A 27,220-nucleotide genomic window follows, 5' to 3' on the forward strand; every position below is an offset into this window, starting at 1 on the left:
TTTTGAATTTTCCCTATATTAGTTATATTTTCAGTATGTCCTTCAAGTGTATCTATAGTAACCTTAAAATAAATCAGAAGAGCAAGTATGCTCCACAGAAGCATTAATAATCCTGTACAACGACAACACATTTTACACCATCTTTTCATGAAAGTACATCTACTTTTGCTACTATCTATATTAGCCATCTTCGTTAAAATGGACCGTGTCTTTTGACTTAGCCTCTTCTACTTCACAACTAGTTTCTACCTCAAGGCTCTAAGCACCTACTTGGTCCTACCAGTTTCTATCTCTTGACTTATTTTATTATTTCTTCATCAGCAGCTTTCTGAATCTACTCAGTTTGGCATCTCATCGTTTTTCACTTTCTTCTCGTCATCCAAATACAGAATCTCCTGAATTTCCGTTTCTTCTTCCCCAATGTCGGACAAGATAACTCTCAGGATTTCTGATTCTTCTTCTTCTTCAACCCCTTTCAGTAACGTCCCCTCTGGATTTTCTTGACCATCTGCCTCTTCTCCCTTTTCAGGCAGAGCCACGTACGTCCATTTCCGGTGACTTATACTTCTGGTTAGGTTTCCTTGTTCTTTTACTTTCTTTATTCCCACTTATCTCTTCTTCTTTTGATTTCTCCTGACTTGACACTTCATTCACTTGTTCAGCCCTTGGTGAATTCACTCGTGTCAGTCGATATCTTAATTTCTTTATTTTATTAGGCCAAGCGTCATCTTTTGCAGCTCTTTTTAATTTACCTCCTTTGTCGTTCTTCTCATTTCTCCAAGCTCTCTTTCTCAGAACTCGACCTTCAGGTATCTTATTTTCGCTTTCTTCAGACTCTGTCTCAACTTGCTTTTTCTTTTCAACAGTTTCCTTTTCCACCACTTGTTTTGTTTTCCCTAGTTCTGCCCCTCCTCGGGTCTCCGACACGCAATCTTCCTGCTGACTACTTGTTCCTTCACCTAACTGGATGTTGGTGTTCCCTATACCTCCTCGGGGGTCTTCCGCAGAAATCTGTCCCTCTCTCTCTGTACCTGTCCCTTGTTTACATAAATTGGTTATTTCAGGTGGAATTTCTCTCAGTTTTTCATCTGGTACTTCTTCACGATTTTCTTTTATTGTTTCTTCATTATCTTTTCCTTTCTTCTTTCTGTGTTCTTTTCTGGAACCTTGTGTTTCCTGTTCGTTTCCAGAATCTGAACTTGTATCAGAAATCTGCAGTCTTCTTCTCAGAGAGCTACTTCTGGGGACTAAAGTTAGACTTGGTTCTGTTTCCCCCCTTTCAGAGTTTTCTCGTGTTTTTGACTGTTCGTCATCTGACTCAGTACTTGATTCTGATTCATCGAAATATTCCTTTTCTGTGCTGTCCACTGGATTTGGAATTCTCAATGTATGACTTGCATGGATCCAATTTTTCAGTCCAGCACACTTCACAGCTGTTGTTGTAGTCAGAATGACTTGTCTTGGCTTTCCCCACCTTGGAACTAAACAATTTCTTCTTCTGTGGACCTTTATCCTCACCCAGTCCCCTGGGCTCAGATCATGGGCTGGCTTCTTTTCAAGAGTGGTGGCATCCGCTCCAACCTGATGAAACACAGAATGAACTGCGTCAGCCAGACCTTTACAGTATTCCAACACCATGTCATCAGTTATAGTCATCAACTTGTTGACTGGTATAAACACGTGTCTCATAGCGCGTCCCATGATTATTTCGTGAGTGCTTAACCCTGCAGTTCTGTCTGGAATTGATCTAATAGTCATGAGTACCAGAGGCAAGACATCAGGCCATTTCATACCTGTGGCCAAACACATTTTCCCTATTCTATTTTTGATAGTACCATTCATTTGTTCAACCACACCAGAAGCCTCTGGTCGGTAGGCGCAATGTAGTTTCTGTTGTACATTCAATGCTTCACTAAATAATTTTATAATTTCATTATGGAAATGACCTCCTCGGTCTGATTCAATTGTCACTGGGAACCCAAACCTAGGGATGAACTCTCTCAACAGTTGCTTTGCTACCGTCATCCCATCATTTCTTCTTGTTGGAAATGCTTCCACCCATCTAGAGAATAGACAGACCATAACCAAAACATACCTCAGTCTGTTACAGTGAGGCATCTCAATGAAATCCACTTGCATTCTGGTAAAAGGCCCTCCTTCTCGGCCTATTGTTCCTAGACTCACTAAGTCTTTCTCCCAGGGTTGTATTGCTGACATATTAGGCATCTTTGACAAAGACTTTCTGCTATAAGTCTGAACTTTGCATTGTACCAGGTCTGCTTGAATGACCTGATCATGGCGTCTCTCCCTATGTGTCCCTGGCCATGATACATCCGTGCCATGGTAGACATCATGCTATCAGGCATCACTGGTCTTCCATCTCGATAGACCCACACATGATCCTTCTCGCTTGGTGCACATCCTGCTTTTACCCACTGTTTCATTTATTCATCTCCTGCCTCTTCTTGCAACTGTCTTACTTCTTCCCAAGTTCTCACAATGTTAGTAAACATCAAGGAGCAAGAAAACATTTCTCTTTTCTTAGCCCGATTGACCGAATTCTGATTCCGTGCACAATATTGTGCCATGTCGTTTACATATCTATTTCCTGTGGTGATATAATCACTACCTTTACAATGAGCAGCACATTTCACAACAGCCAATTGTCTAGGCAGCTGTATCGCCTCAAGCAACTTTCCAACCACTTCAGCATTCTTAATAGGAGTTCCCCTCGAGGTTAGGAAACCTCTTTGTAGCCATAATTGGCCAAAGTCATGGACAACTCCAAAGCCATACTGGCTGTCAGTTATCACAGTCACTCTCACACTTTTTCCAATTTTGCACTCTCTAGTCAAAGCCACAAGCTCTGCTACTTGGGCTGATTTTACTCCTTTTAGATAGGATGCCTCCATTACTGCTGCGACTGTACATACTGCGTATGCTGCACTCAGCACTCCTTACATATTTCACATTTATAGAGCGCACTGTTACCCAGAGGTGTCCTGGCGCTAGTTGACAGAGAGTGTATGAGCAGAGGCTTAATGTGTGAAGAGCCACGTCTTTAAAGCTTTCCTAAAAGACAGGAGGTCCAGCAGTTGTCTGAGGTTCAGTGGCAAAGCATTCCATGCCTTTGCTGCCCCTAGGGAGAAACTCCTGCCTCCCCAGCGAGCTTTCCTAACTCTGGGGATGACTACCAGACCCTGCTCAGCTGACCTCAGAAGTCTTGTCGGTCTGTGCCATTGGAAGAGTTGGGAAATGCAGTGGGGACCTAGGCCATACAAGGCCTTAAAAGTAGGGGTGGGCGGAATTTGCGTAATCGCGTTACGCAAATCTCCGCTAAACGGTAAAAAATCTCCGCGAACACGCAGAAATTCCGCGAACACGCGGAATTGCTTGTTCGCGATACTTTTTTCCTGTTCGCGATCGCTGTTTGCGTGCTCGGGGTGAAATATCTCGCGAACACGCATATTGAGAACGCGAACAAGCAAAAAATTTCGCGAAGTCGCGGAACGCAGAGTTTTGGGCAATTTCGCGTTCTCCGCGGAACGCGAAATTACCCAAGTTCCGCAAATTCCGCGAACGGAACGGAATTTCGCGCCCAGGCCTACTTAAAAGTAACGCAAAGTGATTTGAAAATAATTCTTTTGCGAACTGGAAGCCAGTGTAGCTTCACCAGGTCTCGTGATACAGAGGCAAATTTAGGTGTACCTGTAACTAGTCGGGCTGCAGCATTCTGCAGAATTTGGAGTTTGTTGAGGAGCCCCTGTTGGGCATTCAACAAAAGGCTGTTACAATAGTCCAGCCGGGACATCACCAGTCCTGTGACCACGGTCTTCTTATGCTCGTCCGCAAGAAATGGCAAGACTTTCCAAATGGTTTTTAGGACAAAGTGCGTTGCTGAGGAGAGTGCATTGATTTGAGGCTTGAAGGACAAAGAGTTGTCCATAAGTACACCCAAGTTTTTGACCTTTGAGACCGGAACTGGGGGAGTGCCCATTTCCTCCGGCCACCAGCGTGGGGACCAGAAATTATCTCTGGACCCGAACAGCAAGACTTCGGTTTTAGTTGAGTTTAATTTGAGACAGTTATCTGCCATCCAGTTACTGACTTCCCGCATGCAGCCTCTGAATCTATCAGCTGTGCTGTCAGTTTCCCCTGGTAGCAGAGATACCACTATCTGAGTATCATCTGCGTAAGATGTTAACTTGAAGCCAAAAGATCTAATAACTGGTGCCAGGGTGGAGACGTATATATATTAAAAAGGGTGGGACTCAAGGAGGACCCCTGAGGGACTCCGCAGGGAAGCACGAACGGGTCTGATTCATAGTCCCCTAGTGCCACCTTCTGAGTCCTGTTGGACAGGAAGGCGAGCAGAATTTTAAGCGCATTGCCCTGAATCCCAGTAGCCCTGAGCCGATCCCCTAGTATCTTATGGTGGACCGTATCAAAGGCTGCGGACAAGTCCAACAGGATCAGGGCGGCTCTACCTCCTGCATCCATCACTGTTCTCACGTCTTCTGCTGATTTAATCAGGGCAGATTCGGTACTGTGCCCTGTCCTGAATCCATGTTGAGAAGGGTCCAGGCCCTGGCCTGCCCCTAGAAAAGAACTTAGCTGTGTGTTTAGAATACCCTCCACGATTTTAGCCGGAAGGGGTAGCCTGGCTATTGGCCGAAAGTTGTTCAGGTCAGTCACCTCTACATTCGGCTTCTTCAACAGGGGTAAAATGGAAGCTTGTTTCCAGCGTGAGGGGAACTCCCCACTCTCCAACATAGCATTGAACAGTGGGGTGAGCCCTGCGGCCACGGCCGAAGAGGCCAGTTTGGCCACACTGGCTGGACATGGGTCATTAGGGGAACCTGATTTTGTCCGTTGAAGTCGGCTCTCCACCTCCTCCTCCCTAATGGGGGAGAAGTTGAGAAGCCTCTGAAGATTACTGTCTGCCTCTGGGTTAGTTTCTGGAGCGGCGGTCTTGACACGAGTGTCTAATGGACGGAAGATGTTTTCTACCTTTTCCTGGAAGAATTTCGCCAGATCTTCGCATAGTTTGCGACTAGGAGGTATCTCAGCAGGTTTGGTGACAGCCAGGGACGATACTGTGCGAAATAATTCCTTAGCGGAATTACTAGCCTCCTTAATACGTTTCGTGTAAAACTCATGTTTGGCCTCTTGGATCGCATATTTATACCTTTTTAACTCTAAGTAGAGAAGCTTTCTGTCCTCCTCTTTGTAGTTTTTCCGCTAGATTCTTTCCTGCTTTTTACATCATTACTCCTTCATCTGTTCTCAAACAGGATCCATCAACGAACATCACAAAATCACTTTCTGGCAAAGGTACATCTTTTATATCTGGTTGTGGTTTTGTGCAAGAATCAATTACATCCAAACAATCATGATCTGCTTCATCTCTTACTTCCACATTCTCAGCATCAGGCAACAACGTTGCAGGATTCACATTCAAACATCTTGCAAGACTCATATTAGTTGCACCCAATATGACCTTTTCATACTTAGTCAGGCGACTGTGTGTCATATACTGAGTACGACTCTTAAACTTTTAATGGGTATCCCGTCACAATTCCTTCACTCTGCTCCAAACTTCTGCATGTTGCAGCTACAGCTTTCAAACATCCAGGTAAAGCTACAGCTACTGGATCAAGCATTGATGAAAAGTATGCAATTGGTCTCCTCAGTTTTCCATGCTTCTGTATCAACACAGAGAGTGCACATCCATTTCTCTCACTGCAATACAACTCAAACTCTTTCTCGTAGTCAGGCATACCTAATGCAGGTGCTTCACACAAACCATCTCTCAATCGTTTAAATGCTGCCAATTCCTCCTTGTTCAAATCAATGGGGTCTTTCACATCACTTTTCGTCAGTCGTACCAAAGGTTTTGCAATCAAGGAGAAGTTGCTAATCCACTGACGACAGTATCCAACCATTCCCAAAAACATTCTCACCTCTCTTTGAGTCATGGGAGCTCTCATTCCTTTTATGATTCTGTCTATTGTTATTTTTCTTAGTCCTTTCTCAATGTTGTGTCCTAAATATTGTACTTCCTTTTTACAAAATTGTAATTTCGATGGTGACACTTTAAGTCCTCCATTTGCAAAATGATTCAGCAAGGCTATTGTGTCTACCTCACAAGCTTCACGTGTTTTTGACGCCACCAAAAGGTCATCAATGTATTGGACTAACACTGAATTCTCGGGCATTTCTAGACTCTCCAAAGACTACTTCAATAGCTGATTAAATATTGAGGGGCTTTCTGTATACCCCTGTGGGATCCGGCACCATGCCAAAATACGCTCGCCAAATCGAAACGCAAATATTTGCTGACTGTCATGGTGCAATGGGATAGAAAAGAAAGCATGGCACAGATCAATCACTGTATAAAATTCTGCATCATGGGGAATCTGATATAAAATCACTAATGGATTTGGTACAATGGGACAACATGACAACAATTTTATTCACCTTTCTCAGGTCTTGTACTATTCTGAATTTGCAATTAGGCTTTTTCAGTCCCGTTATTGGAGAATTACATGGACTACTCATTATTTCTCTCAAGATCCCTTGCCTGATCATTTTCTCTATCACAGGAGTTATTTTTTCAATTATCTCAGGTGTCAATTTATATTGTGAGACGTTTGGATAGGTTACTCCTTCCTTTACAGTTATTTTTATTGGATCTACATTTCTAATTAGTCCTACATCTTCTCCAGTGAAATCCCAAACTTCCGCTTTTACAGACTGTTTCAATCCCTTAGGTAATTCATCAGGATTGAATACAGCATATGTCTCTGTAACCTCATTTTCTCTGTTAGCTATGGTCATCTTATACAGTACATCATGATCTGGTGTTTCAAATACTATTCCATCCGGAGTACAGAATATAGTGCAATTCATTTTGCACAACAGGTCCCTACCTAATAAATTCACAGGACTGGTGTCGCACACAACAAAGCGGTGCATCTCTCAAAATTTCCCTATGCTAACTCTCACTGGTTCTGTAAGGTAAGTTTTAATCTGTCTGATGGATACACCAACTACTTGGATTGTTTCATCCGAGAGAGGAAGATTCTTAACATCATCTACAAATGGTCCTGTCTGGTCTACTTCTAGAGTTGCGCCAAGTACGCACTCTCCTTCCTCCCTTCGGCACCGTCAATAGCTTTCTTCTGAATCACTCTCATCGCGTTGTAGCCAATACTGCGAAACAGCGCTAGCGCGTGGCAGCTTATTTACCTGTTCTTCATTGTAGAATGCCGATTCACTACTATACTTCTGTGAGTTTCTGCTCTGTGGAAAAGGCAGTTTTGGCACCTGATTCTGTGAGGTAACAACCTGCTGCTGTTGCTGCAATTGACCACTCGCCTCATGCTGCACCTGTGGGTTCAATGATGGATTTTCATTGTTAGTACTTGGAGGAAATTTACACTCGGATTTTCAATGCCCTATCCTACCACAATTGTGACATGGACACTACTTTTTAGCTTCTTCTATATTGCCCTTTCCTTTCCCAGGACCAAATTTCTGTCTTGTTCCTGTGTTATTTGCTTGTTCCACTAATTGAGCTTCCTGCCTTTCCGCTACCTTTACCTGTGCCCACATAGCCCTTTCCTTCAGTTTTCGCTGTTTTGCCTCAATCTGATCACTAAAATATTTAGCATGTCTCAGTACTTCATCTATTTTCTTATTTTGCCAATCAACAGTATGTTGTTTAATCATTTCACCAATTTCTGGGCGTAAACCATATACAAATCTGTATACAAAGTGACTCAAATCCTTCTCACTCAGATTCTCATCTCCACTAAACTGCTTAAAAGCTAGTATTAGCCTCTCATAATATGCATGCACTGACTCTTTACCTTCTTGATGTGTTCGATCAATTTTTACCCAATCTGTCTCTTTAGGGGGTACCTTATTTTTCAAAAATACCATAACTTGGTCATATTTCTTCATTACCTCAGGGTCTGGAGCTCCTGTTTTAGGATCCCTAGGGTATTCTTGAGTTGGCCAATTAATCATCAGTTTGCACTCTGTCCATACATCTGCTGGTACTATTATGTCAAATAGACTATTCAAATCAGTCCATAGTGCTTTAGACAATTTTACAAATCTGTCTACTTGCCTGTACCACTCAACGGGCTTCTCGCGCAGTCGAGGGAAATCATTCGTAAAAGACAAAATATCCTGTCTCGTCCATGGAACATGTACATATCCTTCTCCTGGAATCTCTCTCATAGGGCATTCTGACACTATCTTTTCCTTTTCTTTTACAGGAAATGCTGTAAATGTCTTATCTGGGGCATCATCTTGTTTTCAATACCACCTACTTCTCCATTTATCCACAGCTCCCCATTTTCTTAATAAAATGATTATGTCCTTAATCTGACCTATCCGTCCTGTAGTGTTCAGATTTGCAATATCCTTTTCAGTGAAATCAATTCCATATGGTTTTTGCAGAGCTTTTACCTTCTCAATGTCTATTCCCATTTCATTTGCTACTTCTTCTAACCTCTCATGTAGGTTTTTCGCTCTCCATGTCACGCTTTTGCACAAAAATAGTAATTCCTCATCCTGATAAATTTTCAATTTCTCTGTGGGGATAGTCCCTACTATTAATTCTTCCAATACCATTCGTAACTTGGCCACATCAATTGACTGGGGTTCTTTGTCTTTTCTCTGCAAGCTTCTTAACCACTCACTTAGTTCTTCCGTAGATGGTCCTACTGGTTTCTCTATACTACCTTCTTCTGAAACCTTTCGTGGTTCTAATAATGATTCCACTGTCATTCTACTCTACATTATGAATGGATTGTTTGAAACATTTGGTTTGATCATACTTATCTTCTGTCTCCATGGATTCTCATTTTGGCTTGGTTGTGGCTGTTCAACCTGTCTATGGCTCATATAAGGAACTGTTAAGCAATGTTCGCTATCTTTTTGTTTATCGAAAATGAGCATTACTGGACCTATCGTTACTGGAACAGTTACCGCTTCTAAATTCTTAGTGAATTCTCTTATTTTCTCGGTTAATTCCAGGGTCGTTTTTGCTAAATCTGCTGAATTTTCGCCATTTGTTCTATTTTTTGATTTTCTTTCTACTTCTCGAATGCAGTTACTCTTTTCTAAATCTTGTGACACTGGTTCTGTCTTAATAATTCGTAATGTTTCTTTCATTGGGGCACTTGGTGTTAATATTTCCGGTTCCGGTCGATACAGAGGTGGATTTTTATAAAACATGTCATCGAGAACATCATCTTCTGATTCATTCACTCCGTACCCTCTCGATTCTACATTATGTCTTTTATCCACACACTTTCTTCCTTCATTCTCTCCTGTAGTTCTTACGGGGAACAGAACCTCAGTCATACTCGCTTCCCGCCATCTTCTCATTCGATCATTATGATTTTCATGTCCATACTGTCGACCAAACATGTACCTATATCTTCCGCCACTTCTCTGTCTCTCTCGTTCATGCATCTCATCTTCCCATTCTGTCAATGCCTGAAACTGCGTCGGTCTAGGTCTTGGTTCTAAATTCATCATTTTCTCTCTCAGGTTTCTCAAAATTGCCAAATTAAGGGAACCATATTCTGGAAAAGCTAGGATTCCATCTTTTTCTGTGTATCTCACCCAATTGTCTAACCAAATACAAGTATGATGTCCATATTTTGCAACCATGAAGGATGCGGGCGTTTTCGATGGGGGAAGTAACTGTCCTTCCCTTGTCACAATCGGTTTGTCCTTCTTAAACCACCTTTTAATTTTTCCAAACCATGACTTTTTCTCCTTTTCTGGTGGATCGTAATGCATTTTACTGTCTTCCATGTATCGCTAGTTTCTCCTTACAACTGTACTCTTTTCTGTCCAATCACAGCGCGACTCACACTAACTCACCAATCCGGAGCGTCTACGTCACTTCTGTAATTCTCCAATCCTAGCGCGGCGTACACTAACACACCAATCCGGAGCGTTTTATGGTTCTGACCGACTGTACAATCCCAGCGCGGTCGTCCTGACGTCAGCAGCCGCTGCGGCAGCTCCTGCTCCTGTCTACCCCTCCTTCACAAAACCACTCGGTAGGTTTTTGTTTAAATTTCTACAGTTCTGTTAGTAACAACATAGACACATCTCCATTGTCCACTTTGCTAACCAAAGAATAGCAATAGACCTTTCTCACGAGAATTCCGTCTTTCCCGAGAGCAGCGCTTACCTCTGCCCTACTACGGGATCGTAACTTCCGTCGATAAAGCAGCACAGCCCTCTACTTCACCCTTCTAACAAGCATCAACTAACCGCTTCTCTAGAATTAAGTCACCTAGTTGGAGACCCAATGCTCCTGAGATATAAAACCAGGGTTTTGCAATTAATCGGAATGCCTTTTCATACACACACTTTCATACGGAAAATGTAGTACATTCAAATTTCTGCCTTTCCCGAGAACAGCGATCAGTCTGTCCTACTACAGAATTATAACACTCATTAACAAAGCAGCACTTACCTCTCCTTTGTCCTTCTAACAAACTCAGAGAGTACCTATTACCTTTCCAGTGATAAGCGTTATCGGAATGCCAGTTGGATCCCTGGTACCTAAGACCAGAATTTCACAGGTAACCTTTGCTATCATACACACTTCTCTCAATACAGAACATTTCTCTAATGGCAACACACGACGATGCTACCGAACCGAACCCAGACAATGCGTCGTGCAACTTCAATCGTTACACGTTTCCCCTGTGTACCTACAGGGCAACAACAATTCCGTCTTTCCCGAGAGCAGCACTTACCTCTGCTCTACTACGGAACCGTTACAAACTTCCGACATCCTACATCCCAAAAGTCGTGTTAACGGCATATAAATCAACGCAACCCAACATAGAGTGTTAATACATAAACCAATACAAATCAATAATCAATAAGCTATGTACAAGCAATAATCACCAAACCAAAACAATAACAAATCATCATTCTGCTACCAGAAAAACTGCTCCAGCGTAAAATCCAAAAGATCTCACAAACATACCCAATCAATACATTCGTTGGTGGGGCCCATAACACCAACATTCACTCATCATCAGTCTGTACTTCTCGGGAGGTGATTAGTTCCAAACGCTGATATGGAAGGAAATACAGCTTTCTCCTAATGAGCTACAAATCTACATAATCTTCTACAACTCATTAGGCCCTGAATTCTACTTTTGGTATTCCTCCCATAGATTGGCGATGAATCTGCTAGTTGCTGGTTAGGTAATCTCTAATTCTCCATTCACTTTGAATTAATACATTTCTATGAATAAACAACCCAACTCATTTAATAATTTTATCAAATCAATCTTTATCTAATTAATGCAAGTTAAATCCTTTGTTATTCAAGCCGCCAATCATCATATTTACCTATTCTGGCTAATTGTCGTCCTCTAAGTCAAAACTTGGGCATCAGTTCAGTCTGTCAAAGATTCAGAGAAACAGCTGTCCTGCAGTGTCACCGTCCTCTCCGTCAGCATAACGTCAGGAACGAAACTTTGAGTCATCGAATCGACTGCAATTTCCTCAACCTCACTATTCTACCATAATTTATAGTAAAATCACTGTCAGAAAGTAACAAATATTGGTTTCCAGCTCTTCCGATTGGATGATCAGAAAACGTCCTACAGAGTTCCCATGAAATTTGTCCATTAGATCATCACACTTGCTGATTCCGGTTTTAAGAGATATTCCATTGTTCTAACAAAAGCTGGCTTGCTTCCCAGGGCGACCTTGGTGGGCACAGTCTGGTTAGGGTCAGGAAGAGGCCACTGTTGCTGGCGTTAGCGCAGGCGCACTTCATCCAAAACCTCATGGAGCATCGTCGGTTACGTTAGGTACAGGATACAGCCATTTTGTGGCAGGCCCAAATGGTCAACTTAAGCAAAGGAAACACAAAACGTAATTAATACATAGAAATGACTAATAAAATGTTATTCCCTCGCTAATACCCATATGTGTATGTATTTATCTAGCAGAAAGCCACACTCAAAGCGGTTTATACTCACTCAATAAAGCACAAATTACAAACACATCACAAAAGCGACATATATCATGCAATATTCTAATTGTCTATTATTAGTATGCGTACATATTTAGATTCCGTATTAAATAAGCCATGCAAATGCAAATCCCACGTGTATTTCAGTTCTTAATAAGATTGATTAATACTTTTCACTTCAAACTATTAGTACGATTATAATTAATTAATTAATCTAATTAGTAATAAACATACAAATTGGGGAGGGTATACAAAATTTTGCATTACCCGCTCCAGCAGTCCCCCCTTTGGTGATTTTATCACCATACAAATCAAAAATTTTGTTCTTTCTTTTACGGAATTTTTTTAAATGTTTTCTTGCTCTTAATCATAATTCAGTGTCCCCTTCGTCTCCTCTTTTTGCTGATTCATACATGCTCTCCTTCCATTCTTCCAATTCTATCTCCTCAAATTCTCTTTCTTGTTTCTTTTCTTTTCTGCTTAACTTTTCTCTTTTTAGTCTTTTCCTATTTTTAATATTTCTACAACAAATACAACCTAATTTTATCACTAATATTATTAAAATTACACATGTGAGTGGAAACAATATTTTACCTATAAATGTACTACCTAGCTTGACTAAGAAATTTTTAATAGCTGATATCTTCTTTCCAATCTTTTCCCAAACACCTTCAACCTCCAGTGGTACAATTTCGTCATGCAATTCTGTAATATTCTTAATATAAATTTTCAGATCTTTACTTTCGTCAGGAATGTAAGTACAACAATGTTGAACTTTCAGCATTCCACAGACTCCACCCTCTTTTGCCAATAATATATCAAGGGCAAGTCGATTTTGCATTACCATAGCCCGCATGGCAACCATTTCAGTGTCTACCAATAAAAATCCTCCAGCGGTGCTTTTTGACAAGCGATTCACTACTGTTGATATTTTTCTAATTTTGCTTGCATTCAAAGATATTCCCAATGCTGGTATCAATGCTCCAAAAATATCACCTACAAGTTCTGTCCAAGATTCTCTCTTACTGTGTACTAAGTGATTACCTAAACTATGTACACCATCTTCTCCTCTATCCATATGAAAGATTTTCGGAAAAACAAGGCCTATGTAACATGTGCCATACCAATGGTCTGGCAAACGATAATATGCCCTGTTCCCACAAATAACATATAATCCAGGAAAGACTGGATCTCTTCCACCTTTAAATCCCCATCCACCCATGATTCGGTATGTATCATGGCACTCACTATTCCCTAGAAAATAATTATCATACACAGTTTTATTCCTTCTAATGCATAATTTCCCTTTCTGAGGCCAATCTAAAGCTATAGTTGGACTAGCTTTTCCTTTCAAATGTTTTTCCATTCCTACTTCCCAGACTGTTTTCTCCACTTTTCCTTCTGCTGCCTTTCTTTGCATTTTCAGTCTCCTTTCTTCAACCATGTCTAAGAATGTCTTTTCCTCTTTCTTCAAACTGCAAGTCAAATTGTTTCTAAAAATATATTCTGTTAGTTCCTTAGTTTCTAAGAAAAATTCACCTAATACCTTAGCAGGCTTTACCTTGTTTAGTTTGTTAATAGCAGGCACTTGCGCAAAAATGTTATCTACATCTGAAAAATAATACTCTAATTTACCTGTCTGATAAAATAAACTGGCTATTACACTACATGTTATTCCATACGTTGCTGGAAGGTGATGATAAGTCACTCCTTCTGAAACAGAGGCAGGTAACTGCATGTATACATAGCAGTCCCTTACATCCATTGTCTTTACATATTCATACAATAATTTTGAAAACACATTGTTAGAAAAATCAGTTATAGATCTGTCTTTATGTAAATGATTGTTATCTATTCTGGTCGGAACTATCTTTTGAATTTTCCCTCTATTAGTTATGTTTTCAGTATGTCCTTCTAGTGTATCTATAGTAACCTTAAAAGAAATCAGAAGAGCAAGTATGCTCCACAGAAGCATTAATAATCCTGTACAACAACATTACATTTTACACCATCTTTTCATGAAAGTACATCTACTTTTGCAACTATCTATATTAGCCATCTTCGTTAAAATGGACCGTGTCTTTTGACTTAGCCTCTTCTACTTCACAACTAGTTTCTACCTCAAGGCTCTAAGCACCTACTTGGTTCTACCAGTTTCTATCTCTTGACTTATTTTATTATTTCATCAGCAGCTTTCTGAATCTACTCAGTTTGGCATCTCATCGTTTTTCACTTTCTTCTCGTCATCCAAATACAGAATCTCCTGAATTTCCGTTTCTTCTTCCCCAATGTCGGACAAGATAACTCAGGATTTCTGATTCTTCTTCTTCTTCAACCACTTTCAGTATAGTCTCCTCTGGATTTTCTTGACTATCTGCCTCTTCTCCCTTTTCAGGCAGAGCCACGTACGTCCATTCCGGTGACTTATACTACTGGTTAGGTTTCCTTGTTCTTTTACTTTCTTTATTCCCACTTATCTCTTCTTCTTTTGATTTCTCCTGACTTGACACTTCATTCACTTGTTCAGCCCTTGGTGAATTCACTTGTGTCAGTCGATATCTTAATTTCTTTATTTTATTTGACCAAATGTCGTCTTTTGCAGCTCTTTTTAATTTACCTCCTTTGTCGTTCTTCTCATTTCTCCAAGCTCTCTTCCTCAGAACTCGACCTTCAGGTATCTCATTTTTGCTTTCTTCAGACTCTGTCTCAACTTGCTTTTTCTTTTCAACAGTTTCCTTTTCCACCACTTGTTTTGTTTTCCCTTCTTCTGCCCCTCCTCGGGTCTCTGACACGCAATCTTCCTGCTGACTACTTGTCCCTTCACCTAACTGGATGTTGGTGTTCCCTATACCTCCTCGGGGGTCTTCCGCAGAAATCTGTCCCTCTCTCTCTGTACCTGTCCCTTGTTTACATAAATTGGTTATTTCAGGTGGAATTTCTCTCAGTTTTTCATCTGGTACTTCTTCATGATTTTCTTTTATTGTTTCTTCATTATCTTTTCCTTTCTTCTTTCTGTGTTCTTTTCTGGAACCTTGCGTTTCCTGTTCGTTTCCAGAATCTGAACTTGCATCAGAAATCTGCAGTCTTCTTCTCAGAGAGCTACTTCTGGGGACTAAAGTTAGACTTGGTTCTGTTTCCCCCCTTTCAGAGTTTTCTCGTGTTTTTGACACTTCGTCATCTGACTCAGTACTTGATTCTGATTCATGGAAATATTCCTTTTCTGTGCTGTCCACTGGATTTGGAATTCTCAATGTATGACTTGCATGGATCCAATTTTTCAGTCCAGCACACTTCACAGCTGTTGTTGTAGTCAGAATGGCTTGTCTTGGCTTTCCCCACCTTGGAACTAAACAATTTCTTCTTCTGTGGACCTTTATCCTCACCCAGTCCCCTGGGCTCAGATCATGGGCTGGCTTCTTTTCAAGAGTGGTGGCATCTGCTCCAACCTGATGAAACACAGAATGAACTGCGTCAGCCAGGCCTTTACAGTATTCCAACACCATGTCATCAGTTATAGTCATCAACTTGTTGACTGGTATACACACGTGTCTCATAGCGTGTCCCATGATTATTTTGTGAGGGCTTAACCCTGCAGTTCTGTCTGGAATTGATCTAATAGTCATGAGTACCAGAGGCAAGACATCAGGCCATTTCATACCTGTGGCCAAACACATTTTCCCTATTCTATTTTTGATAGTACCATTCATTTGTTCAACCACACCAGAAGCCTCTGGTCGGTAGGCGCAATGTAGTTTCTGTTGTACATTCAATGCTTCACTAAATAATTATATAATTTCATTATGGAAATGTCCTCCTCGGTCTGATTCAATTGTCACTGGGAACCCAAACCTAGGGATGAACTCTCTCAACAGTAGCTTTGCTACCGTCATCCCATAATTTCTTCTTGTTGGAAATGCTTCCACCCATCTAGAGAATAGACAGACCATAACCAAAACATACCTCAGTCTGTTACAGGAAGGCATCTCAATGGAATCCACTTGCATTCTGGTAAAAGGCCCTCCTTCTCGGCCTATTGTTCCTAGACTTACTACAGTCTTTCTCCCAGGGTTGTATTGCTGACAGATTAGGCATCTTTGACAAAGACTTTCTGCTACAAGTCTGAACTTTGCATTGTACCAGGTCTGTTTAAATGACCTGATCATGGCGTCTCTCCCTATGTGTCCCTGGCCATGATACATCCGTGCCATTGTAGACATCATGCTATCAGGCATAACTGGTCTTCCATCTCGATAGACCGACACATGATCCTTCTCTCTTGGTGCACATCCTGCTTTTACCCACTGTTTCATTTATTCATCTCCTGCCTCTTCTTGCAACTGTCTTACTTCTTTCCAAGGGGCATATCAACAACGGCTTTATCTCTGCTTTTTTGGCTTTCAAAGCCAAAAAAGGAGAGATAAAACTAGCGCCCTATCAACAACAGTGTGCTAACATGCAAATTTGCATGTTAGCACCCTTTTACTCTACGCTTCCCCTTGCATCTCTAATGAGATGCAAAGGGGGCGTTCCAGAGTAAAATAATAGGAGAAATGTTGCTAAGCGACATTTCTCCTATTATCAAGAATGTCGCTAACCCTGTTAGAGACAAAAAAAGCAGCGCTAACCGCGCTTAACGCTGCTTTTTTACGTCTGGTATTTTTCTGACTTAGCCATGATATCCTATGGAAGGAGGATATCATGGCTAAGTTTGCCTGTCCCTATCAACAAGGTAACGTGAGATTATCGCTGGATTTCCAGCGATAATCTCACGTTAGCCTGTTAGCGTGAGGATTTTTATCGCTATTGAGATAAGCGTTGCTAATAGCACGCTATCTCAGCGATAAAAATTCACGCTAGCCGGCGATAATTATCCTAGCGCTAAGTGCGCTTAGAGATAATTATCGCCGGTTGTTGTTGATATGCCCCTATGTTCCCACAATGTTAGTAAACATCAAGGAGCAAGAAAACATTTCTCTTTCCTTAGCCCGATTGACCGAATTCTGATTCCGTGCACAATATTGTGCCATGTCGTTTGCATATCTATTTCCTGTGGTGATATAATTAGGGGTGGGCGAAATTTGCGTAATCGCGTTACGCAAATCTCCGCGAAACGGTAAAAATCTCCGCGAACACGCAGAAATTCCGCGAACACGCGGAATTGCTTGTTCGCGATACTTTTTTCTTGTTCGCGATCGCTGTTTGCGTGCTCGGGGCGAAATATCTCGCGAACACGCATATTGAGAACGCAAACAAGCAAAAAATTTCGCGAAGTCGCGGAATGCAGATTTTGGGCAATTTTGCGTTCTCCGCGGAACGCGAAATTACCCAAATTCCGCAAATTCCGCGAACAGAACGCAATTTACCGCCCAGGCCTAGATATAATCACTACCTTGACTATGAGCAGCACATTTCACAACAGCCAATTGTCTAGGCAGCTGTATCACCTCAAGCAACTTTCCAACCACTTCAGCATTCTTAAAAGGAGTTCCACTCGAGGTTAGGAAACCACTTTGTAGCCATAATTGGCCAAAGTCATGGACGACTCCAAAGCCATACTGGCTGTCTGTTATCACAGTCACTCTCACACTTTTTCCAATTTTGCACGCTCTAGTCAAAGCCACAAGCTCTGCTACTTGGGCTGATTTTACTCCTTTCAGATAGGATGCCTCCATTACTGCTGCGACTGTACATACTGCGTATGCTGCACTCAGCACTGCTTCATCTGTTCTCAAACAGGATCCATCAACGAACATCACAAAATCACTTTCTGGCAAAGGTACATCTTTTATATCTGGTCGTGGTTTTGTGCAAGAATCAAGTACATCCAAACAATCATGATCTTCTTCATCTCTTACTTTCACATTCTCAGCATCAGGCAACAACGTTGCAGGATTCACATTCAAACATCTCGCAAGACTCACATTAGTTGCACCCAAAATGACCTTTTCATACTTAGTCAGCCGACTATGTGTCATATACTGAGTACGACTCCTTGTTAAAAGGATCGCCACATCATGAGGTACGAACACTTTTAATGGGTATCCCATCACAATTCCTTCACTCTGCTCCAAACTTCTGCATGTTGCAGCTGCAGCTTTGAAACATCCAGGTAAAGCTACAGCTACTGGATCAAGCATTGATGAAAAGTATGCAATTGGTCTCCTCAGTTTTCCATGCTTCTGTATCAACACAGAGAGTTCACATCCATTTCTCTCACTGCAATACAACTCAAACTCTTTCTCATAGTCAGGCATACCTAATGCAGGTGCTTCACACAAACCATCTCTCAATCGTTTAAATGCTGCCAATTCCTCCTTGTTCAAATCAATGTGGTCTTTCACATCACTTCTCGTCAGTCGTACCAAAGGTTTTGCTATCAAGGAGAAGTTGCTAATCCACGGACGACAGTATCCAACCATTCCCAAAAACATTCTCACCTCTCTTTGAGTCATGGGAGCTCTCATTCCTTTTATGATTCTGATTCTGTCTATTGTTATTTTTCTTAGTCCTTTCTCAATTTTGTGTCCTAAATACTGTACTTCCTTTTTACAAAATTGTAATTTCGATGATGACACTTTAAGTCCTCCATTTGCCAAATGATTCAGCAAGGCTATTGTGTCTACCTCACAAGCTTCACGTGTTTTTGACGCCACCAAAAGGTCATCAATGTATTGGGCGAACACTGAATTCTCAGGCATTTCTAGACTCTCCAAAGACTTCTTCTATACCTATTTAAATATTTAGGGGCTTTCTGTATACCCCTGTGGGATTCGGCACCATGCCAAAATACGCTCGCCAAATCGAAACGCAAATATTTACTGACTTTCATGGTGCAATGGGATAGAAAAGAAAGCATGGCACAGATCAATCACTGTATACAATTCTGCATCATGGGGAATCTGATATAAAATCACTGATGGATTTGGTACAATGGGACAACATGACACAACAATTTTATTCACCTTTCCCAGGTCTTGTACTATTCTGAATTTCCCATTAGGCTTTTTCAGTCCCATTATTGGAGAATTACATGGACTACTCATTATTTCTCTCAAGATCCCTTGCCTGATCATTTTCTCTATTACGGGAGCTACTTCTTCAATTATCTCAGGTGTCAATTTATATTGTGAGACGTTTGGATAGGTTACTCCTTCCTTTACAGTTATTTTTATTGGATCTACATTTCTAATTAGTCCTACATCTTCTCCAGTGAAATCCCAAACTTCCGCTTTTACAGACTGTTTCAATCCCTTAGGTAATTCATCAGGATTGAATACAGCATATGTCTCTGTAACCTCATTTTCTCTGTTAGCTATGGTCATCTTATACAGTACATCATCATCTGGTGGTTCAAATGCTATTCCATCCGGAGTACAGAATATAGTGCAATTCATTTTGCACAACAGGTCCCTACCTAATAAATTCACAGGACTGGTGTCGCACACAACAAAGCGGTGCATATCTGAAAATTTCCCTAGGCTAACTCTCACTGGTTCTGTAAGGTAAATTTTAATCTGTCTGTTGGATACACCAACTACTTGGATTGTTTCATGCGAGAGAGGAAGATTCTTAACATCATCTACAAATGGTCCTGTCTGGTCTACTTCTAGAGTTGCGCCAAGTACGCACTCTCCTTCCTCCCTTCGGCACCGTCAATAGCTTTCTTCTGAATCACTCTCATCGCGTTGTAGCCAATACTGCGAAACAGCGCTAGCGCGTGGCAGCTTATTTACCTGTTCTTCATTGTAGAATCCCGATTCGCTACTATACTTCTGAGAGTTTCTGCTCTGTGGAAAAGGCGGTTTTGGCACCTGATTCTGTGAGGTAACAACCTGCTGCTGTTGCTGCAGTTGACCACTCACCTCATGCTGCACCAGTGGGTTCAATGTTGGATTTTCATTGTTAGTACTTGGAGGAAATTTACACTCGGATTTCCAATGCCCTATCCTACCGCAATTGTGACATGGACACTTCTTTTTAGCTTCTTCTATATTGCCCTTTCCTTTCCCAGGACCAAATTTCTGTCTTGTTCCTGTGTTATTTGCTTGTTCCACTAATTGAGCTTCCTGCCTTTCCGCTACTTTTACCTGTGCCCACATAGCCCTTTCCTTCAGTTTTCGCTGTTTTGCCTCAATCTGATCACTAAAATATTTAGCATGTCTCACTACTTCATCTATTTTCTTATTTTGCCAATCAACAGTATGTTGTTTAATCATTTCACCAATTTCTGGGCGTAAACCATATACAAATCTGTATACAAAGTGACTCAAATCCTTCTCACTCAGATTCTCATCTCCACTAAACTGCTTAAAAGCTAGTATTAGCCTCTCATAATGTGCATGCACTGACTCTTTACCTTCTAGATGTGTTCGATCAATTTTTACCCAATCTGTCTCTTTAGGGGGTATCTTATTTTTCAAAAATACCATAACTTGTTCATATTTCTTCATTACCTCAGGGTCTGGAGCTCCTGTTTTAGGACCCCTAGGGTATTCTTGAGTTGGCCAATTAATCATCAGTTTGCACTCTGTCCATAAATCTGCTGGTACTATTATGTCAACTAGACTATTCAAATCAATCCATAGTGCTTTAGACAATTTTACAAATCTGTCTACTTGCCTGTACCACTCGACGGGCTTCTCGCGCAGTCGAGGGAAATCATTCGTAAAAGACAAAATATCCTGTCTCGTCCATGGAACATGTACATATCCTCCTCCTGGAATCTCTCTCATAGGGAATTCTGACACTATCTTTTCCTTTTCTCTTACAGGAAATGCTGTAAATGTCTTATCTGGGGCATCATCTCGTTTTCAATACCACCTACTTCTCCATTTATCCACAGCTCCCCACTTTCTTAATAAAATGATTATGTCCTTAATCTGACCTATCCGTCCTGTAGTGTTCAGATTTTCAATATCCTTTTCAGTGAAATCAATTCGATATGGTTTTTGCAGAGCTTTTACCTTCTCAATGTCTATTCCCATTTCATTTGCTACTTCTTCTAACCTCTCATGTAGGTTTTTCGCTCTCCATGTCACACTTTTGCACAAAAATAGTAATTCCTCATCCCGATAAATTTTCACTTTCTCTGTGGGGATAGTCCCTACTATTAATTGTTCCAATACCATTCGTAACTTGGCCACATCAAATGATTGGGGTTCTTTGTCTTTTCTCTGCAAGCTTCTTAATCACTCACTTAGTTCTTCCGTAGATGGTCCTACTGGTTTCTCTATACTACCTTGTTCTGAAACCTTTTGTGGTTCTAATAATGATTCCACTGTCATTCTACTCCTTTCAGAGGAATTCTGACTTATGAATGGATTGTTTGAAACATTTGGTTTGATCATACTTATCTTCTGTCTCCATGGATTCTCATTTTGGCTCGGTTGTGGCTGTTCAACCTGTCTATGGCTCATATAAGGAACTGTTAAGCAATGTTCGCTATCTTTTTGTTTATCGAAAATGAGCATTACTGGACCTATCGTTACTGGAACAGTTACCGCTTCTAAATTCTTAGTCAATTCTCTGATTTTCTCGGTTAATTCCAGGGTCGTATTTGCTAAATCTGCTGAATTTTCGCCATTTCTTCTATTTTTTGATTTTCTTTCTACTTCTCTAATGGAGTTACTCTTTTCTAAATCTTGTGACACTGCTTCTGTCTTAATAATTCGTAATGTTTCTTTCATTGGGGCACTTGGTGTTAATATTTCCGGTTCCGGTCGATACAGAGGTGGATTTTTATAAAACATGTCATCGAGAACATCATCTTCTGATTCATTCACTCCGTACCCTCTTGATTCTACATTATGTCTTTTTTCGACACACTTTCTTCCTTCATTCTCTCCTGTAGTTCTTACGGGGAACAGACCCTCAGTTATACTCGCTTCCCGCCATCTTCTCATTCGATCATTATGATTTTCATGTCCATACTGTCGACCAAACATGTACCTATATCTTCCGCCACTTCTCTGTCTCTCTCGTTCATGCATCTCATCTTCCCATTCTGTCAATGCCTGAAACTGCGTCGGTCTAGGTCTTGGTTCTAAATTCATCATTTTCTCTCTCAGGTTTCTCAAAATTGCCAAATTAAAGGAACCATGTTCTGGAAAAGCTAGGATTCCATCTTTTTCTGTGTATCTCACCCAATTGTCTAACCAAATACAAGTATGATGTCCGTATTTTGCAACCATGAAGGATGCGGGCGTTTTCGATGGGGGAAGTAACTGTCCTTCCCTTGTCACAATCGGTTTGTCCTTCTTAAACCACCTTTTAATTTTTCCAAACCATGACTTTTTCTCCTTTTCTGGTGGATCGTAATGCATTTTCCTGTCTTCCGTGTATCGCTAGTTTCTCCTTACAACTGTACTCTTTTCTGTCCAATCACAGCGCGTCTCACACTAACGCACCAATCCGGAGCGTCTACGTCACTTCTGTAATTCTCCAATCCTAGCGCGGCGTACACTAACACACCAATCCGGAGCGTTTTATGGTTCTGACCGACTGTCCAATCCCAGCGCGGTCGTCCTGACGTCAGCAGCCGCTGCGGCAGCTCCTGCTCCTGTCTACCCCTCCTTCACAAAACCACTCGGTAGGTTTTTGTTTAAATTTCTACAGTTCTGTTAGTAACAACATAGAAACATCTCCATTGTCCACTTCGCTAACCAAAGAATAGCAATAGATCTTTCTCACGAGAATTCCGTCTTTCCCGAGAGCAGCGCTTACCTCTGCCCTACTACGGAATCATAACTTCCGTCGATAAAGTAGCACATCCCTCTACTTCACCCTTCTAACAAGCATCAACTAACCGCTTCTCTAGAATTAAGACACCTAGTTGGAGACCCAATGCTCCTGAGAAATAAAACCAGAGTTTCGCAATTAATCGGAATGCCTTTTCATACACACACTTTCATACGGAAAATGTAGTACATTCATACAGAATTTCTGCCTTTCCCGAGAACAGCGATCAGTCTGTCCTACTACAGAATTAAAACACTCGTTAACAAAGCAGCACTTACCTCTCCTTTGTCCTTCTAACAAGCTCAGAGAGTACCAATTACCTTTCCAGTGATAAGCGTTACCGGAATGCCAGTTGGATCCCTGGTACCTAAGACCAGAATTTCACAGGTAACCTTCGCTATCATACACACTTCTCTCAATACAGAAAATTTCTCTAATGGCAACACACGACGATTCTACCGAACCGAACCCAGACAATGCGTCGTGCAACTTCAATCGTTACACGTTTCCCCTGTGTACCTACAGGGCAACAACAATTCCGTCTTTCCCGAGAGCAGCACTTACCTCTGCTCTACTACGGAACCGTTACAAACTTCCGACTCCCTACATCCCAAAAGTCGTGTTAACGACATATAAATCAACGCAACTCAACATAGAGTGTTAGTACATAAACCAATACAAATCAATAATCAATAAGCTATGTACAAGCAATAATCACCAAACCAAAACAATAACAAACCATCATTCTGCTACCAGAAAAACTGCTCCAGCGTAAAATCCAAAAGATATCACAAACATACCCAATCAATACATTCGCTGGTGGGGCCCATAACACCAACATTCACTCATCATCAGTCTGTACTTCTCGGGAGGTGATTAGTTCCAAACACTGATATGGAAGGAAATACATCTTTCTCCTAATGAGCTACAAATCTACATATTCTTCTACAACTCATTAGACCCTGAATTCTACTTTTGGTATTCCTCCCATAGATTGGCGATGATTCTGCTAGTTGCTGGTTAGGTAATCTCTAATTCTCCATTCACTTTGAATTAATACATTTCTATGAATAAACAACCCAACTTATTTAATAATTTTATCAAATCAATCTTTATCTAATTAATGCAAGTTAAATCCTTTGTTATTCAAGCCGCCAATCATCATATTTACCTATTCTGGCTAATTGTCGTCCTCTAAGTCAAAACTTGGGCATCAGTTCAGTCTGTCAAAGATTCAGAGAAACAGCTGTCCTGCAGTGTCACCGTCCTCTCCGTCAGCATAACGTCAGGAACGAAAGTTTGAGTCATCGAATCGAATGCAATTTCCTCAACCTCACTATTCTACCATAATTTATAGTAAAATCACTGTCAGAAAGTAACAAATATTGGTTTCCAGCTCTACCGATTGGATGATCAGAAAACGTCCTACAGAGTTCCCATGAAATTTGTCCATTAGATCATCACACTTGCTGATTCCGGTTTTAAGAGATATTCCATTGTTCTAAGAAAAGCTGGCTTGCTTCCCAGGGCGACCTTGGTGGGCACAGTCTGGTTAGGGTCAGGAAGAGGCCACTGTTGCTGGCGTTAGCGCAGGCACACTTCATCTAAAACCTCATGGAGCATCGTCGGTTACGTTAGGTACAGGAGTTGTGGCAGGCCCAAATGGTCAACTTAAGCAAAAGAAACACAAAACGTAATTAATACATAGAAATGACTAATAAAATGTTATTCCCTCGATAATACCCATATGTGTATGTATTTATCTAGCAGAAAGCCACACTCAAAGCGGTTTACACTCACTCAATAAAGCACAAATTACAAACACATCACAAAAGCGACATATATCATGCAATATTCTAATTGTCTATTATTAGTATGCGTACATATTTAGATTCCGTATTAAATAAGCCATGCAAATGCAAATCCCACGTGTATTTCAGTTATTAATAAGATTGATTAATACTTTTCACTTCAAACAATTAGTACGATTATAATTAATTGATTAATCTAATTAGTAATAAACACACAAATTGGGGAGGGTATACAAAATTTTGCATTACCCTGTGGTAAATAAAATTCCTTTACCGGGACTTAATTTGATACATAAACATAATAAAATAGCTCAGTAAAATGAGAGGCAGAATCCGTGGTATTAGAGGTTCGGAATGGGCTTTATTCCAATGATCGATTATAATCGGTTGCTCCAAGTTCCATCACCACGGGGGTTCAGGAAGTGAAGTACATACATTATTGACATGAAATGACTTTTATAGATCATACATTACAATGAAGCGAATGCAGTAGGCGTAATAATTGATAAGGAAAATGACGATTTACATACGTAACCGAAAAATGGGTGTAATAAGGAGTAAAAAGGAACGTAATTGGTTATGATGTCACATATAGGTGGATCTATAAGATAATACTTGGCATAGATGCGCGCGCAGCAACATGACGTGTAATTGACGTGTAACTAGGGGGTGAAGGGGACTTGACATTTAGCTCTACATGTGGAGACAAAAAGTCTGGGGGGTCAAGTCAACCTAATCCCAAATCATATCTAACATCCTATGTTTAAAGAACTATGTTATCCACGAAAGAAGGACTCTCGGACAGAATCTATTCTATACTGACTGTGCGTGCGTGTACAAGCGTCTAAGTGTCTACACTAAATGCGAGGGGGTAGAAATATTCCATGGTAACAGGACTATGAATTACTTGCATAAGGGCAGAGAAGCCGGGCCTTTTGCTTGGTAACTGGAAGAATGTTTACTTAAACTACTAGGCAGGAATGCATCGGCTGAGGGGGAAGCAGATAATTCGAAGGTGAAATACAGTTCTTGGCAGAGAATAGGCTGATGTCAGGCTTCGTGAGCCGCGCAGAGAATGAGACAAAGTTCATGGTCACAGATGCAGGCTCAGACTGGAGCTTTCAGAGGCAGAAGGCAAGAAGAGTTTGATGACAGAATCAGGGCCTACTTGCCTGGACTGTAAAATGGCATAAGTGAACCATACAAAGCCGGTGGCCTTTCATATTTAGGAATGGAATATCCGGCCTATTCATGGCGGATCTGACAGAGGACATGTTGACGGTGGACGCACATGTATTTGCGTCTTCATAACTGGAACTGGAGGAAACATACATGTACTTGTGACATGCACATGGAACCGTTGGGGTCCAAGATAGGGGACATAACTGACCAGAAAAATCCATATTTCCACATTCCCTCCTTGTCCCCTACTTGCCCGTCAAGAGATATCAATCTTCATTAATCCATTGATCTGTTCATATAGCATCATTTGTTCTTCTTTCTTCTTCCGTGACGAATGAAATCTTGGTGGTGGAATACACGATGTGGTACACAGACCACAAATCGCTGGTCCACATTGTAGACATAGACAGCAACTAAATAGTATGAGGAGGCCAATACCTAGGAAGGATAAAACTCTCCATCCCCAGGCTGATATCACACTCCAAAACCAACTGGACCAAGTCCAAGTGCCTGGGTTCTGGTGTATCTGGTTTACAATCTTATGAAGGCGAGTTATGGCTTTATATACTGATGGCGAATTTTCTGGTATGAATACGCAGCAGCTTGATCCGATGACCCTACAAGCTACCCTACAAGCTCCGCCCCTATCAGCCAGGATGACGTCAAGGACAAGACGATTTTGAAGCACAACAATCCGCATAGCAGACTGCTCTTCTGTTAAATTGCCTAGGGCGGAAATAGTTTCATTCACTACTGCTTCAAGGGTTCTAGTTAATCTACGTATCAGTTTACTATTAGTAACAGTACCTATATAAGGAAAGATGCCTTTATTGAAATCTGTGTATTTTTCCCATGCTGTTTCAGTGTAATCGACAATTGGGAGATCTCTCCGCTCTCTGTTGTGTACTAAATGAATATTTCTGTAATAATCAGGAGGAGCTAGGAAAACAGGTGGCAAAAGAAATGCAATGTAGCAGGTACCATCCCAGTCTAGAGGTAGACGCATATATGCGGTCTGACCACATATAAAGTAGGAGTGGCGAGAAGCTCTAAATGAAGATTTGCCTTGATCACTGAATTCTACTATAGTAGTGCATTTACTATGGCCCATATGTATGGAACCAACCTTTCTTACACACAATTCACCCTTCGCTGGGAATACTGACATGGTGGGTAAGACTAGTTCAACTTCGGATTCGACATTTAGAATCATGAGATTAGGTGTAAATTTACCTAATCCATATACTTCATTTTCTAGATCAGTTCCTGTTCCTTTGGGGCGACCCTCCTTGTCAGGGTAACAGACTTTGAATAAAACTAGGTTCAGATTTCCCCATACCCAATGATCTTGGTAAACTGCTGTGTCTGAGTCTATGGAATTCATTAAACTAAACCATGCTCCACAGGATCCATTATGTGTAAACGGATGTGGGAAGAAAGGCAGGACTCCTTC

The sequence above is a fragment of the Triturus cristatus genome, chromosome 1_1 (genome assembly GCF_964204655.1).
Source record: "Triturus cristatus chromosome 1_1, aTriCri1.1, whole genome shotgun sequence".
Lineage (NCBI taxonomy): Eukaryota > Metazoa > Chordata > Amphibia > Caudata > Salamandridae > Triturus > Triturus cristatus.